This window comes from Diceros bicornis, chromosome 4 (assembly GCF_020826845.1).
Source record: "Diceros bicornis minor isolate mBicDic1 chromosome 4, mDicBic1.mat.cur, whole genome shotgun sequence".
Classification (NCBI taxonomy): domain Eukaryota; kingdom Metazoa; phylum Chordata; class Mammalia; order Perissodactyla; family Rhinocerotidae; genus Diceros; species Diceros bicornis.
In genome coordinates, this window is record NC_080743.1 from 46581596 (window position 1) to 46597874 (window position 16279).

A 16279-nucleotide genomic window follows, 5' to 3' on the forward strand; every position below is an offset into this window, starting at 1 on the left:
GGGACATAGTGTTAAAGAGGGTGTGTTTCTCTGCCAAGGGTCCTCTCCTTCGGAGAGCAGTGTGTTTCAGAATGTGTAAATGGATGCTAAGGACATCCCTCCCAGGGAGGTGTGAGAAAGCCATCACTTTGCTCCAGATGAAGGGGATTCAGGAGTGAAATGGCTGCTGAGGAAATGGTGGTGGGTATCTGGCTATGTCTCTGTTGCAACTTTGAGCTGGGCTATCACGAGGCTCCTGGTGGGTAGAAGACAGAGGTCCCTAGATCCTGCACCACAGACTGGATGGAAGTTTAGGGAGGTTTTTCTTCTAACTTGTGGATCTCACTTTCCCCTTCAGCCAGCCTGAGGCTCCCCGCTTTAGTTCCTCCTCTCAATAGGAGCTCAGCTTGCTCCTGGCCTGTCACCACATAGCCATCCCTCCAGGCTCAGCTATCAGCAGGATCTGACAAACTCTCACATTGGATTTTTTCTTCTCTCTCTCTTAAACACCAAGTACTTCTTGAACTAAGAGAAGATGTTGCTGATTTGAAAGAAACCACCTCATAAAAAGTAGCTTTTCCACTTGATGAAAAAATCTAAAACAGCAAATCAAGGTAAAGCCCAAACAGAACACTGGAGGATCCTTTGCAGAGAATCAACATCACACCACAAACCACTCTCCACAACTTTTACTCCAAAAGCCTAGTTTGATGGGAGAAATCCCAGCCCTTCTGCCTCCAATTGTGATAAATCAGTAAGGAGACCAATGCCTAGATCCACACAATCTTGAGAGACCTTAACCCTTGCTCCTCTCAGTTCCCATCCTATATATCACCACAATCAGGAGCAACTAGATAAAGACAACATGTCAAACCAGACATTCTTTGTCACCAGCAGGACTGTGCCAGGAGTAGACAGCACTAACTCTGCAGTGTTCTTGTTGAGAATGTTTAGCGTGAATTTAATCATGACGTCTTTATCAGACAACTGCAGAATTTAGACCACTGAACAACACAACTGGCCTGTCTTTCTTCGAACGGTCAGTGTCATCACAAATAAGACAACAAAAAGCAGAAGAGATAGTTTGGGTTCCAAAGGACTAAAACGATTATGTTACTATATTTCTTTAGTCCTTTTGAACCAAAAACATCTCCTACCTTTTTGTGGTTGTCTGTGGTGGTGGTGACGTTGCCTTGTTTGCAGAGGGACAGGTCAGTCTTCTGGCTCAACAGTCTACATTCTGAAGTTGTCTGATCATTTCCTCATGATTAAATTCAGGCTTGTCCTTTTGCCAAGAATACTATACAGTTAATGCTGTGTACTTCCTAGGGAGCCCACCTGGAGACCTAGACTGTCCAATTTACCCAACACCATTACTGTGAGAAGAGCACTGGTCACTTTGTTATGGAGATGCCTTCAAGATCGGTGCATGCAAAAACACATTTTTTTCTTTCTATACTTAGTAATTTGGTGATTGGACTTTGAGAGTGTATGAATATCCTGTAATGATTTTCTTTTACCATCCATTCATGATCCCTGTTGTGTATTAATTATCATATTCATGTCTGAACATTGGGAATTTTCTAATTTTATCATTCCTATATACTTGTAGTTGCTGGAATGGTGCTGTGGAAAGGAACATTCCCTCCCCCTACCATATCATTAAAATTTCTGTGTTGACTATCACTGGGGACTTGTGAATTTTTTACACTCAATGCTATAATCCATTATACTCATGATTGGCTTGGGGGAATATGGATACAAATTAACATATATATTCTTGTTTCTCCTGTTCATATTTATGTGCTAAAAATTCTCATGTAAATAATATTTCCTCAGTCATCTCTTATTTGTGGAGTTCATCCTTAAATGACTCCTCATGATGGAATCAGGACTCTCTGAGTGTTGCAAATTTAATACTCTTGTTCTGCTGCCTTGATACATGGCTGGCTTGGCTGAATGTAAAGTACTTGCCCACAATGACTTTTATTGAATTTTGAAAAAATATTGTCTTGCTTGTATGTTCTGTTGAGACGTAGAATGTAAATTGATTTTCTCCCCATTGTAGGTGAATTGACGTTTTGTGGGGGTGGGGGCAGGTCTGGAGCTTCCAAGGAATTTGTGTTTCTTTTCCTTTAAAATCTATTAGTTATAGGAGGATAGGTCTTAGAGTTGACCATTCCACTTCTCTTCCTCCCTGATCCTTTCCAATTATCTTTTATTCATTTGTTCTGTTTGATGCCTTCATCTCTGTATCAATGTCTCTTATAATTTTAGACAAATATGTTTCCCTTATGAATGTCCTTGTCATTTACCCTCTTTTTCAGAGAATTTTCTTTTTCTTCAATTTTTCCCTAAGTTCTGCCAATTCTAATTTCTCATTTCCTGTTTCTTGTCCACTTCTGAGTTGCATATTTCTTATGTGAAGTTTTGTTTTTTTGCGTGTCTACAAATGCTTTGTTAGGAACATTTAATTCGGAGAAGAATGCCATTTTACAGTTTTCCTATGTTTCCTGATTGATTTTGAGGGGATACCATTTCATGAGCTGAAATCTTTGACTCTGTTTCTGCTTTTTTCTTCTGTCATCTTGGAAGACACGTCTGCTATGTGATTTTCACATTAACACGCCCAAGTTTACCTGAATAAGAAACACAAGTTCTATGTAGGAATGGATGACTGCTTTGAGAGGCTCAGTCGGTTTCTTAGGTCTGTGTCTCTCTCGTTGGTGCAATTCCTCTAATAGATGTAAGGTTTGGGGATAGGCACAGGGGTTCTATTTTCTTCCAACAGGATCTTTAACTTCTACCAGTTGCTTCATTCTTTTCTTCACCACAAGCCTCCAAAGACACTACCTTCATCCAACTCTCCCCCCTGTCCCCTGCAATTTTGCCACCCCAAGATTGTCATCTCTGGTCCTCTTCACTCTGGAACCCCTTCCTTTCAGTTCCCCAGCAGCCACAGCTGCGGTCGCCAACCTCTCAGGCCTGCTCTGAGTTTATCGTATTTTCTATTGTGGAGAATTTTGCTGTGTTCTCTCCTGAGCGGGCCCTCCCTGCTGTCCTCTCCTCTATGTGCATGGTCTTTCCTGATCCCTCTACTGCTGTGTGGCTCCCAGACCTGGCTCAACAGAAACCAATGGGAGTCCAGAGTGTTCTCTGGCTCCTGGTGTTTTGGGGACAGGGTTACGAGTCTTGCTTTGACTCTTGTGAGATAATAGATAATATGATCAGCCCCTGATTCCTGGTGCAGAGCTCCTGATACCCTTGTAGTTTCCTAAGTGATAAGAACAATAGGAGCATCCATCTCTTGTTCTAATAGTTGTTCTTTGACTCAGGGCTCATAAGACTCTTGTGAATTCCTAAGTGATAAGAGCAATAGGAGCAGCTTTTGCTCTATTGAGGTGACTCTGGTTGGGGCCCTAATGGTTCCCCCCGATGGGGGCTGGTCACCAGATAGACCAAGCCATGATTAGAAGCTTGGATTTTTAGCCCCACGCCCTACCCTCCAGAGAGGGCAGAGGGGCTGGAAATGGACTTAATAATTGATCATGGCTACATGAAGAAGCTTCTATAAAATCCCAGTAGTAGGGGGTTCAAAGAGCTTCCACGTTGATGTACACATCCACACTGGGAAGGTGACGCACCTCAACTCCACAAAGACAGAAGCTCCTGCACTAGGGACCATTCTAGACCTCACCCTATGTATGTCTTCATTGGGCCATTCACTGATTAATTGAACCTATGGAGGGAGCATTTCGAAACTTCCGATTGGTAGCCAAGTTGGAGAGAAGGTTTGGGTAACCTGTGACCTAGTATTTGCAAATGGCATCTGAAGCAGACGGGAACATTCTTGTGGGAATGAGCCCTTAACCTGTGGGATCTGACACTACCTCCAGGTAGATAGTTTCAGAATTGAGTTAAATTGTAGGACACATAGCTAGTGTCGTGGAGAACTGCTGGTGTGGGGCAAAACCCCACATATTTGGTGACCAGAAATGTCAGAAGTGAAGTATTTTCTATGAGGAATCAAGGAGACACACAAGAAAGAAAAATACAGCAGGAAAGAACTGGGTTTTTGCTTTTACAACACTCTAGGTTAATTCCTAGCCCTTTGAAATATATGTTGAATAATTCAGCTGCCATTTTCCTAGGTGGACCTATATGCTCTATGATTCTTTTTCAATGCAGAATTTCAATAGTACACAAAAACAGAATTATATAACAGAACATCCTCATCTTCATAGACCAGCTTCAACAATTGTCAACTTAAGGCTGAACTTGTTTTAACACAATCCCATGTATTTAACTTTTCCTATATTATTAAAGCAAATCCAAGACATCACGTTTCTTCTGTAATTATAACAATATGTTTCCAGAAATGATACCACTTCTTGAAAGTATTATCATAATAACAGTACAATTATTTATTAAGTTAAAAGCTTTAATATTATGAAATAGACAGTGCTCAAATTTCCCATTGTTGTTTTTTAGTTGGTTTCTTTGAATTGGGATCCAAATAAAAACCACAAACTATGATCAGTCAGATATATCTTTAAGTCTCTTGATACAGAGGTTCTTCCTCAGTTTCTTTCTCTCTCTCTCTCCAGCTCTCTTTCTCTCACTCTTGTTCTCTTCTCTTTTGTCAATTATTTGTGATGAAACTGATTTGTCTGTTCTGCAGCATTCCCACAGCCTGATTTGGCTGATTTTGTAGCCAGGTATACTGTAACACCTTCCTCTGTCCTCCATACTTGCTCTCAGCGGGTGGTAGAATCTAGAGCAGTGCCGGCTAATGGAAAGAAAATGCAAGCCACATATGCAACTTAAAAAATTTAGTAACCACATTGGAAACTAAAATGTATAAGCACACAACAATACAAAATACTAATCTTATGCATTGCTACTGTTAAGGGAAATACAATTCTACCAAAGTTATACGGTTGTGTTTAACAGACAAATATTTTACATTTCTTCAGTTTTTAAGTTTACATTTAAATGAGTTATAAAGTAAATAAAATTAAAATCCACTTCCTCCGTACCACTAGCCACATTCCAAATATTCCATAGCCACATGTTTTTAGTGGCTACTGTATTGGACCTGGTAGACGTAGAGACTGATCAGATTCATGTTTGATGTGTTGGCAAGACTTCCTCAAAAGTGGTGTGTGCTCTTCCCTCAGGAGGCCTGTGTGTCTCTTCTAACGATGTTTGCAGCAACTTTATCTTCAAGGCTTAGATCCATTAACTGATTATGTGGAGCAAAATGGTAATATTCTATCATCATGTATTATTACCTGGAACATTTGTATGAAGAGAAACTTCCCCTAAATACTATTGAGTTACTGAGTGGTATAGTCTGTAAAGAAAACTGCAGCTCAATGAGCTGGTCCCCTAGCATCCTCTGTGGTCACCAATTAGTCTCTTTTTCTTTTTCTCTTTGTTTCCTGTGTGAATATGAACTCAAGGATTCAAAAACATTGTAGTATTTCAATCCATTGCAATATGGTCCTTACTGATGCTCCAATTATCCTCCCTTTCAGCATTGAAGGTGAGTTCACATTGGCTTCTTGATCCTTTCGATAGGATGCTAACAATCTCTGAGACCTTTCCTGATATTAGTATGACAAAGTGTTTCTGTCTCATCTTGAATATTTACTGCCCCTGACCTGGACTCAGCCATTTCTCTAACAATCTCTGGTTTATTTTTGTGCAAAATTATATTCCCAGATCAAAATGTGTCGCCTAGGGGTACTCATTGCTATGGCTTTATTTCCCATGGACAGAGCTAGGAAATGCTTTTCCATATTCATACATATTCATGTATACACATATATTCACAAACACTGCCAATTCAAATTCAGAAGTATAGGGTTTGCGTTGAACATCTATGTTTCATCTGAATCTCCTTTCTCTAACAACAAGCATTTTTGTCTTTACAACCATGAGGAGTAATAGAATTAGAATGTCCCACGATGTCTCATTTGCTTTTCCCCACATTATATGAACAAAATAATAAAGATAATAGCAACAATACCACTAACAACACGATTGAGGAAATTGGTTTTTTAATTTGTTATTGTCTTGGTATATAGATAAATTATCGTATTTTAAAGTCTCTGGAATAGTTCTTATGTAGGGTTATTCAACAAAAGGGATACAGAGTTAGGTTTATTTGTTACATTGTGTTTTCAATTTCTAGAGGAGAAATGTTTAAAAATTTCATTTAGTTTTATAATTATGTAAAAATGAATACGGTATCGACTCAAATCTAAGCAAAGAAGAAGAAAGTGAGACAAAAGGATGGTTGATTGGACAGTAGATCAGGGAATGTGTTATCCTGAGGCCAGCACACTCTCAGGTCAAGCAGGGTCGGGTCAATGTTCCAGAGCCAGGAGGAAGGAAAGAAACTTAACCACAAGAGTTAGATTAACAACCATTTTGTTCTAATTGGTCAGTGGATTCAAGTAGTTCAGCTAATCATGTATGAGGCAAAGCATGGGAATGGGGGGGTCTTTTTCTGGCCTTCTCATAAATAAATAGAGAAAGTGTCCATGAGTCTTGTCTACATCATATGGGAAAGGGTAGGTAGTGCTTTATAGTCAGCCATTTTCCAGGAGAAAAGCGGGGTGGTATTTCTTAACCTGCCCAATTTTCCAGGAATCACAAGTCTCAGGTAAAATTTGACATTATCAGAGCCCAGTGCCCAGAGCCAGTGCCCAGTGCCCATAGTAAATATTCAATACACACGAGCTCTTGTCAGTCCATCACATAGCATTTTCATTATCTCCCTTGTTCTTTTCAATTACTACATACTCCTTTATGGTGTGGACAGACTATCATGTATTGAAATATTTCCCAGCTGATGGACATGAAATTGGTTTCAATGTTTATGGTTACAAATAATGCTGGAGGGGACACCCTTACACATATATCCCTGCTCATTTGTATATTTCTGTAGGATAGATTCCTGGTAATGGATCTGCCTGCTCAAAGTACTTGTGCATTTCTAATTTTGCTAACTCATTCCTCAGTGCCCTGCCAAGAAGTGGTGCCAAATCACAGTCTCACCATTTATGAGAATATTCTTTTCTCGAACCTCTTGCCAACACGCATGGCACCAGAACTTGCCATTTATTTTTGCTAACAATTAACCCCTGATTAGGAGATTTGCCCAAAGGGTTACCATTTAATTGGAATCGGGACAATTTTCATAACTAACCGGCATGCTGGAATGCTGAATCCAGGATTTTTCCTCTGTTCTATTTCTGTCTTCTCTGTTCTCTCAGATAAGACGGCAGCCAATAGCAGGGCAAACTCATCACTCTTGCTGGGGATGCTACTGCTTGTTGGCTTCATATGTTCTGGATTTTGTGAGCAGGGGGTTGATTCACAGGAGAGACCTCAGATTTGGTTAACCTGACCTCACAGAGAGCCCAGTGAATTGAGAACCACCCACCCTGTGAAGTGAGGCCCCCAGGACTGGGCACAAGAAAAATAAAAATTGGAAAGCAAGGCCTTCAAGTTGACAGTTTTGTTAGCTTGGGACTCTCAACAAAGGATCTTTCCTTATTTTTCATGACAACAAGAGGAGGCGTTGCATTGTTTAGACACTCATTTATTTGGGGATATTTAATAACACTAGTGGTTTCTGTTGTTATGGAAAAATTTTGTATGTGCCAGTAAGTGGTACATGCTTTAAAATCTTGTCAGGTGAGCTCCAGTGTACAAAGAGATGGAATAAATTTGACATAGGAAATAGAAATAGATGATGAGAAGAAAAAAATCCAGGTCTCTTTGGAAGATGGCAGCATAGGAGGATCCTGAGGTCGCCTCCTCCCACAGACACAACAAACCTACAACTACCTGTGCAACAATTCCCTCTGAGAGAGATCTGGAAACTGGATGAAAAGAACCTCCACAACAAGGGTCAAGAAGAGAGAGGTGGACGAGGCAGAGATACAGTGCTATTGAGGAAAAAGGCACACCCTAGCTGCAGTGCTCCATGGTCAGGAGCAATCTCAAAGGTACATAGCTTTTCCAGGAGGAGCAGGGAAATTGAGCTCCACATTAGGCACACCAGCCCTGGGACCCAGCACAGGAGAGATGAAGTCCCAAAACCTGGCTGTGAAAATCAATAGGGAATATGCCTAGAAAACTACAGAACTTCACAGAATGGAAAACTTGCTCTTAAAGGCACATACACAGACTCACTCAATCCAGAAACCAGCACAAAAACACCAGATAGAAAAGTGCATAATCCATTGGTAAAAGAGACTCACTTACCAATCTTGGAGCATATCCTGGAGACGCAGTAAGTGGGCTTGGGCTCCCCCATTCCCCAAGGACTAAAACACTGGTGGAAGCCATTTTTTTGACCTAGTTCAGCCATGCTGACAGAGACACTGGCAGGAATCCTCCATCTAGCTTGCTAGCGCAGGGGCCTGTCCTGCCCAATAGCCCACCTGAGGAAATTGTGCACTGTCTGGCCACATAGCCTGCTTGCACGAGAGGTCTGCCCCACCTAACAGCCAGCTAGCAACAGCCACGCAACCAGGCCAAAAACCCAGTGTACCAGGGACCAACCCAGCCTAACGGCACACCCGCAGCTATAGAGGCCCTGCCACAAGAGAAGAGCACACACAGTCTCTGTAGAGGACACCCACGGAGCTGAGATGGGAGCATGCTGATGGGCCCCGAAAGACATATCCTACATAAGACCACCTTTCAAAGAATGGAGACATAGCTGATCTACTTAATAGATATAAGCACAGAGAAGTAGGCAAAATGAGACAAAAGAATATGTTCCAAATAAAAGAACAGGACAAATCCACAGAAATAGAACTCAACAAAACAGAGATAAACAACCTACCTGATAAAGAGTACAAACTCATGGTCATAAGGATCCTCACTGAATTTGGGAGAAGGATAGATGAACACAGTGAGAACTTCAATAAAGAACTGGAAAATAGAAAGAAGACCCAGTTAGAGCTGAAGAATACAATAATTGAAATGAAAAATTCACTAGAGGGGATCAACATCAGAGGAGATGATGTAGAATAACGGATTAGCAGTCTGGATGACAGAACAGAGGAAATCACCAAAGCTGAACAGAAAAAACAGTTTAAGGGACCTCTGGGACAATATCAAATGTACTGACATTGGCATTATAGGTGTCCCAGAAGGAGAAGAGAGAGACAAAGGGGCAGAGAACTTCTTTGAAGAAATAACAGCTGAAAACTTCCCTAATCTGAGGAAGGAAACAGATATCCAGGTACAGAAAGTACAGAGAGTACCAAACAAGATGAACGCCAAGTGGCCCACACCAAGACACATTATAATTAAAACGTCAAGAATTAAAGAGAGATTCTTAAAAGCTGCAAGAGAAAAGCAACAAGTTACGCACAAGGGAAGCCCCATAAGGCTATCAGCTGACTTTTCAGCAGAAACCTTACAGGCTAGAAGGGAGTGGCACAATATATTCAAAGTATATAATATACTTTGAAAGGAAAGGAAAAGAAAGGAAAAAACCAAGACCCAGCAAGTTTATCATTCTGAATGGAAGGAGAGACAAAGAGTTTTCCACCAAGCAAAATCTAAAGGAGTTCATCACCACTAAACTGGCCTTACAAGAAATGTTAAAGGGACTTCTTTAACTGGAAGAGGAAAGGCCACAAATAGAAATAAGAAAATTATCAAGAAAAGTATCACTGGAAGGAGTGACATCAGCATCATGGCGGAGCGAGCTTCCCCCATTGAACTCTCCTCCTCTAAGACACAAAAAAAAGGACATTCATATTCCAACAGAAGATATTCACACAACACCAGGGATGTCTGAGGCACCAGGAAGCCGTACACCCGAGGACTGAGGTGCTGGAATCCCCAGAGTAAGTGGAAGGAGGTAAGAGGAGCTCCCTTCCTTCCCCAAGTACTGCGACCCAGAGACTGAGACTACACGGCTTTCGGCGGTGGGGCGGGGGGGGGGGGGGGGAGTGGTGAGGAGGGCGGCACGTGGCGTGAAAACCAATGCTCTCCAAGACCCCGCACAGCCCGTGGGGATCCCCCTACAGAGGGAGCAGAACTGCTGTGAGGGTACTTTCAACAAGCTAACCCCTCAGGAGAGCAGAGAGCGACAGCGAGGTGAGAAACCTCTGAGATCAGGGAGGCGAAAGCAAGCACCCCTCCCCCACCCAGCCTGCCTGACCAGCGCTTCAGCACAGCAGGACTTCAGCTCAGCCCCACCCCCAGAGGCAGCGGCCCCCAGGTGCCCAGGCCCCACCAGCAGCGGGGCGAGCCTGTGCCCCTGCACCAGAGGCAGTCGCAGCTCAGGCCCCACCACAGACCCAGCTGCTCTGGCTGGACCAAACCACAGCCTCAGCTGCCCCAGCTCCACCACACCATGGCCCCAGCTCCTTTGGCTCGATTGTGCCCTGGCCCCAGCTACATCAGCTCAACCATGCCCTACCCCCAGATCCTTTGGCTTGACTGGCTCATCCCACCCCCCCGGCTCCAGCTGCTTCAGCTTGGCCAGTGATCAGACTCCAGCTGACTTGGCGCCAGCAACTTTGCCCACCACTTCCAGCTTCTTTGGCCCAGAGGTGCCCCAGCTCCTGCTTCTTCAGCCCAGCTGCACTTCAGGTGCAGCTACTTCAACCCACCTGCACCAGAGCTCCAGCTGCTTTGGCATAGCTGTGCTCCAGTCCCAGCTGTTGCCATGCTCCAGCTCCAGCTGTTCCCATGCTTCACCCCCAGCAGCCTCTGCTCAGTCACGCTTCAGATCAGCAGAGCTTCAGCTCAGCCACACCTCAGCTCAGCCAGGGGCCACCCAGAGTGCCCACAGATTGAGGTGGGCGAAAATACACAGCCCTTGACTCCCATCCAGGGGTGGCAAGAGAGAACTGCAACCATATATTTTCACTATGAGGAAAAGTAAGCCAACACCGACTCACGCTATGCAAAAATATATTAAATCTCCAGACCAAAAGGAAAATGACATGCAGCCAGAAGTCAAGCTGGAAAGCACAGAAATGTATAACCTTAATGACAGGGAATTCAAAATAGCCATGATAAAAAAGCTGAATGAAATACAAGAAAACAGAGATAGACAATTCAATGAAATCAGGAGTTTCTTCACAAAAGAGATTGAAATTATGAAGCAAAACCAATCAGAAATCTTAGAGATGAAAAACACAATAGAAGAGATAAAGACAAATCTGGAAGCCTTAAGCATCAGGGCTGAAAATATGGAGGAAAGAATTAGCAATATTGAGGACAGCAATGCAGAAATGCTCCAGATGGAGGAGGAAAAAGAACTAAGACTAAAAAGAAATGAAGAAACTCTCCGAGAAATATCCAACTAAATTAGGAAATCCAACATAAGGATTATAGGTATTCCAGAAGGAGAAGAGAGGGAAAAAGGAGCAGAGAACTTGTTCAAAGAAATAATAGCTGAGGGCCGGCCCTGTGGCTTAGTGGTTAAGTGCATGCGCTCCACTACTGGCGGCCCGAGTTTGGATCCCGGGCACACACCGACGCACCGCTTTTCTGGCCATGCTGAGGCTGCGTCCCACATACAGCAACTAGAAGGATGTGCAACTACGACATACAACTATCTACTGGGGCTTTGGGTAAAAAAAAGGAGGAGGATTGGCAGTAGATGTTAGCTCAGAGCCGGTCTTCCTCAGCAACAAGAGGAGAATTAGCATGGATGTTAGCTCAGGGCTGATCTTCCTCACAAAAAAAAAAGAAAGAAATAATAGCTGAGAAATTCCCAAACCTGGGGAAGGAGCTGGAAATACCAGTGAATGAAATAAATAGATCTCCTAAATATATCAACAAGAAAAGACCCTCTCCAAGGCATATAGTAGTAAAGCTGGCAAAAGTCAATGATAAAGAAAAAATATTAAGGGCAGCTAGACAAAAAACAATAACATACAAAGGATTTCCTATCAGGCTCTCAGCCGATTTTTCAACAGAAACTTTACAGGCTAGGAGAGAGTGCAATGATATATTCAAAATTCTAAGGACAAAAACTTTCAGCCAACACTACTCTATCCAGGGGCCTGCCTGGTGGTGCAGTGGTTAAGTGTGCACACTCTGCTTCGGTGGCCCAGGGTTTGCAGGTTCGGATCCTGGGCGTGCACCGACACACTGCTTGTCAAGCCATGCTGTGGCAGCGTCCCATATAAAGTAGAGAAAGATGGGCACGTATGTTAGCCGAGGGCCAATCTTCCTCAGCAAAAAAAAGAGGAGGATTGGCATCAGATATTAGCTCAGGGCTAGTCCTCCTCACACACACACAAAAATACTCTATCCCATGAAAATATCCTTCAGATGTGATGGAGAAATAATAACTATCCCAGATAAACAAAAGCTAAGAGAGTTCATTGCCACAAGACCCCCACTACAAAAAGTGCTCAAGAAGGCCCTTATCTCTGAGAAAAAAAAAGAGAAAGGGGATTCAAAGTTTTGAACAAGGAGGAAAAGAGATTGACAAAACCAGAAAAATTGCAGTCCTCTATCAAAATATATTAGCAAACACTTAATTATAAAACCAAAGATCAAAGGAAGAAAACACCAAAAATAAATATAACCTCATCATGTTAAACACAAACTCACAACACAAGAAGGAATAAGATGTGACAACAATAACTTAGAAGGAGAAGAGGAAAGGGATCGATCAACTTAGTCTAAGGGAATAAGAGGCCATCAAAAAATGGACCATCACATCCACGAGATTTTTTATACAAACCTCATGGTAACCACTAACCAAATAATCAGAACAGAATCACACACGACAAAGAAAGAGAAAACTAAGAGAACCCCCATACAGAACTACCAAACTACATCGGTAGTCTGAAACACATGGGACGAGAAACAAAAGAAATGCAAAAGAACAGGAAAAAGAGTGATAAAACAGCAACAATAAGCCCCCATATATCAATAATTACCCTAAATGTAAATGGACTGAACTCTCCAATCAAAAGACACAGAGTAGTGGGATGGATTAAAAAACAAGACCCAACAATATGCTGCCTCCAGGAAACACATCTCAGCTCTAAAGACAAACACAGGCTCAGAATGAAAGAATGGAAGACAATACTCCAACCTCATGGCAAACAAAAGAAAGCAGGTGTTGGCCATACTCATATACTTATAGACAAAGTTATCTATAAGTTGTCTGTAAGACTTATGGCCAACACATAAGTCTATAAGTATACATACTTATAGACAAAGTTGACTTCAAGATAAAACAGGTAATGAGAGACAAAGAGGAGCAATATATAATGATAAAAGGGACACTCCACCAAGAACACATATCACTTTTAAGTATATATGCACCCAATACAGGAGCACCAAGGTACATAAAGCAACTATTAACAAACCTAAAAGGAGATATTAACAACAACACAATAATAGTAGGGGATCTTAACACCCCACTTTCATCAATGGACAGATCATCCAGACAGAAAATAAATAAGGAAATAATGGACTTAAACAAAAAACTTGATGAGATGGACATAACAGATATATATAGAGCAGTCCATCCAAACACAGCAGATTACACATTCTTCTCAAGCACACATGGAACATTTTCAAGAATAGACCATATGTTGGGAAATAAGGCACGCTTATATAAATTTAAGAAGATTGAAATCATAACAAGCATCTTTTCTGACCATAACACCATGAAACTAGAAATCAACTACAAGAAAAAAATGGGGAAAGTGACAAAGCTGTGGAGTCTCAACAACATGCTACTAAACAACCAACAGATCATTTATGAAATTAAAGGAGAAATCAAATCATATCTGGAGACAAATGAAAATGAAAATACACTGTACCAACTCATATGGGATGCAGTAAAAGAGGTCGTGAGAGGGAAACTCATAGCAATACAGGCCCACCTTAACAAACAAGAAAAAGCCCAAATAAGCAACCTCAAACTACACCTAACAATTAGAAAAAGAAGAACAAACAAAGCCCAAAGTCAGCAGAAGGAGGGAAATAATAAAAATTAGAGGAGAAATAAATGAAATTGAAATAAAAAAACCAGTAGAAAGGATCAGTGAAACAAAGAACTGGTTCTTTGAGAAGATATACAAAATTGACAAACCCTTAGCCAGACTCACCAAGAAAAAAAGAGAAGGCTCCAACAAATAAAATTAGAAATGAAAAAGGAGAAATTACAACCGATACCACAGAAATACAAAGGATTATAAGAGAATACTATGAAAAACTATATTCCAACAAATTGGACAATCTAGAAGAAATGGATAAATTCCTAGACTCACACAACCTCCCAAAACTGAATCAAGAAGAAATAGAGAATCTGAATAGACCAATCACAAGTAAAGAGATTGAAACAGTAATCAAAAACCTCCAAAAATAAAAGTCCAGGACCAGATGGCTTTTCTGGAGAATTTTACCAAACATTCAAAGAAGATTTAATACCTATCCTTCTCAAACTATTCCAAAAAATAGAGGAAGATGGAACACTTTCCAACACATTCTATGAGGCCAACATCACCCTGATACCAAAGCCAGGCAAAGACGATACTAAGAAGGAAAACTACAGACCAATATCCCTGATGAACATAGATGCAAAAATCCTCAACAAAATATTGGCAAATGGAATACAACAATACATTAAAAAGATCATACACCATGATCAAGTGGGATTTATTCCAGGGGCACAGGGATGGTTCAACATCCACAAATCAATCAATATGATACACCACATTAACAAAACAAGGAATAAAATCCATATGATCATCTCAATGGATGCTGAGAAGGCTTTTGACAAGATCCAACATCCATTTATGATAAAAACTCTCAACAAAATGGGCAAAGAAGGAAAGTACCTTAACATAATAAAGGCCATATATGACAAACCCACAGCCAACATCATACTCAATCGGGAAAAACGGAAAGCCCTCCCTCTGAAAACAGGGACAAGACAAGGGTGCCCACTCTCTCCAGTCTTACTCAACACAGTACTGGAGGTTCTGGCCAGAGCAATTAAGCAAGAAAAAGGAATAAAAGGAATCCAAATAGGCAATGAAGAAGGGAAACTCTTGCTATTTACAGATGACATGATCTTATATATAGAAAACCCTGAAGAATCCATTGGAGAACTATTAGAAATAATTAACAACTACAGAAGAGTTGCAGGGTACAAAATCAACTTACAAAAATCAGTTGCATTTCTATATGCCAACAACGAACTAACAGAAAGAGAACTCAAGAAGACAACCCCATTTACAATCGCAACAAAAAGAATAAAATATCTAGGAATAAATTTAACCAAGGAGGGCCGGCCCCATGGCTTAGCGGTTAAGTGCGCGCGCTCCGGGGCTGACGGCCCGAGTTCAGATCCTGGGCGCGCACTGATGCACTGCTTCTCCAGCCATGCTGAGGCCGCGTCCCACATACAGCAACTAGAAGGACGTGCAGCTATGACATACAACTATCTACTGGGGCTTTGGGGGAATAAAAAATAAATAAAATTAAAAAAAAATTTAACCAAGGAAGTGAAAAACCTATACAATGAAAACTACAAGACATTATTGAGCGAAATCAATGATGACATAAAGAAATGGAAAAATATTCTATGCACTTAGATTGGAAGAATAAACATAGTTAAAATGTCCATACTACCTAAAGCAATCTACAGATTCAATGCAATCCCAATCAGAATCCCAAGGACATTCTTCACAGAAGTAGAAGAAAGAATACTAAAATTCATATGGGGCAACAAAAGACCCCGAACAGCTAAAGCAGTCCTGAGAAAAAAGAACAAAACTGGCGGCATCACAATCTCTGACTTCAAAACATACTACAAAGTGATAGTAATTAAAACAGCATGGTAGTGGTACAAAAACAGACACACAGATCAATGGAACAGAACTGAAAGTCCAGAAACAAAACCTCACATCTAGGGGCAGCTAATCTTTGACAAAGGAGCTAAGAACATACAATGGAGAAAGGAAAGTCTCTTCAATAAATGGTGCTGGGAAAACTGGACAGCCACTTGCAAAAGAATGAAAGTAGACCATCTTCTTTCGCCGTCCACAAAAATTAACTCAAAATGGATCAAAGACCTGAAGGTGAGACCTGAAACTATAAAACTCCTGGAGGAAAATATAGGTAGCACACTACTTGTCATTGGCCATAAAGGGATCTTTTCGAATTCCATGTCTACTCAGACAAGAGAAACAAAAGAAAAAATAAACAAGTGGGACTTCATCAGATTAAAGAGCTTCTACAAGGCAAATGAAACCAGGATCAAAATGAATAGGGA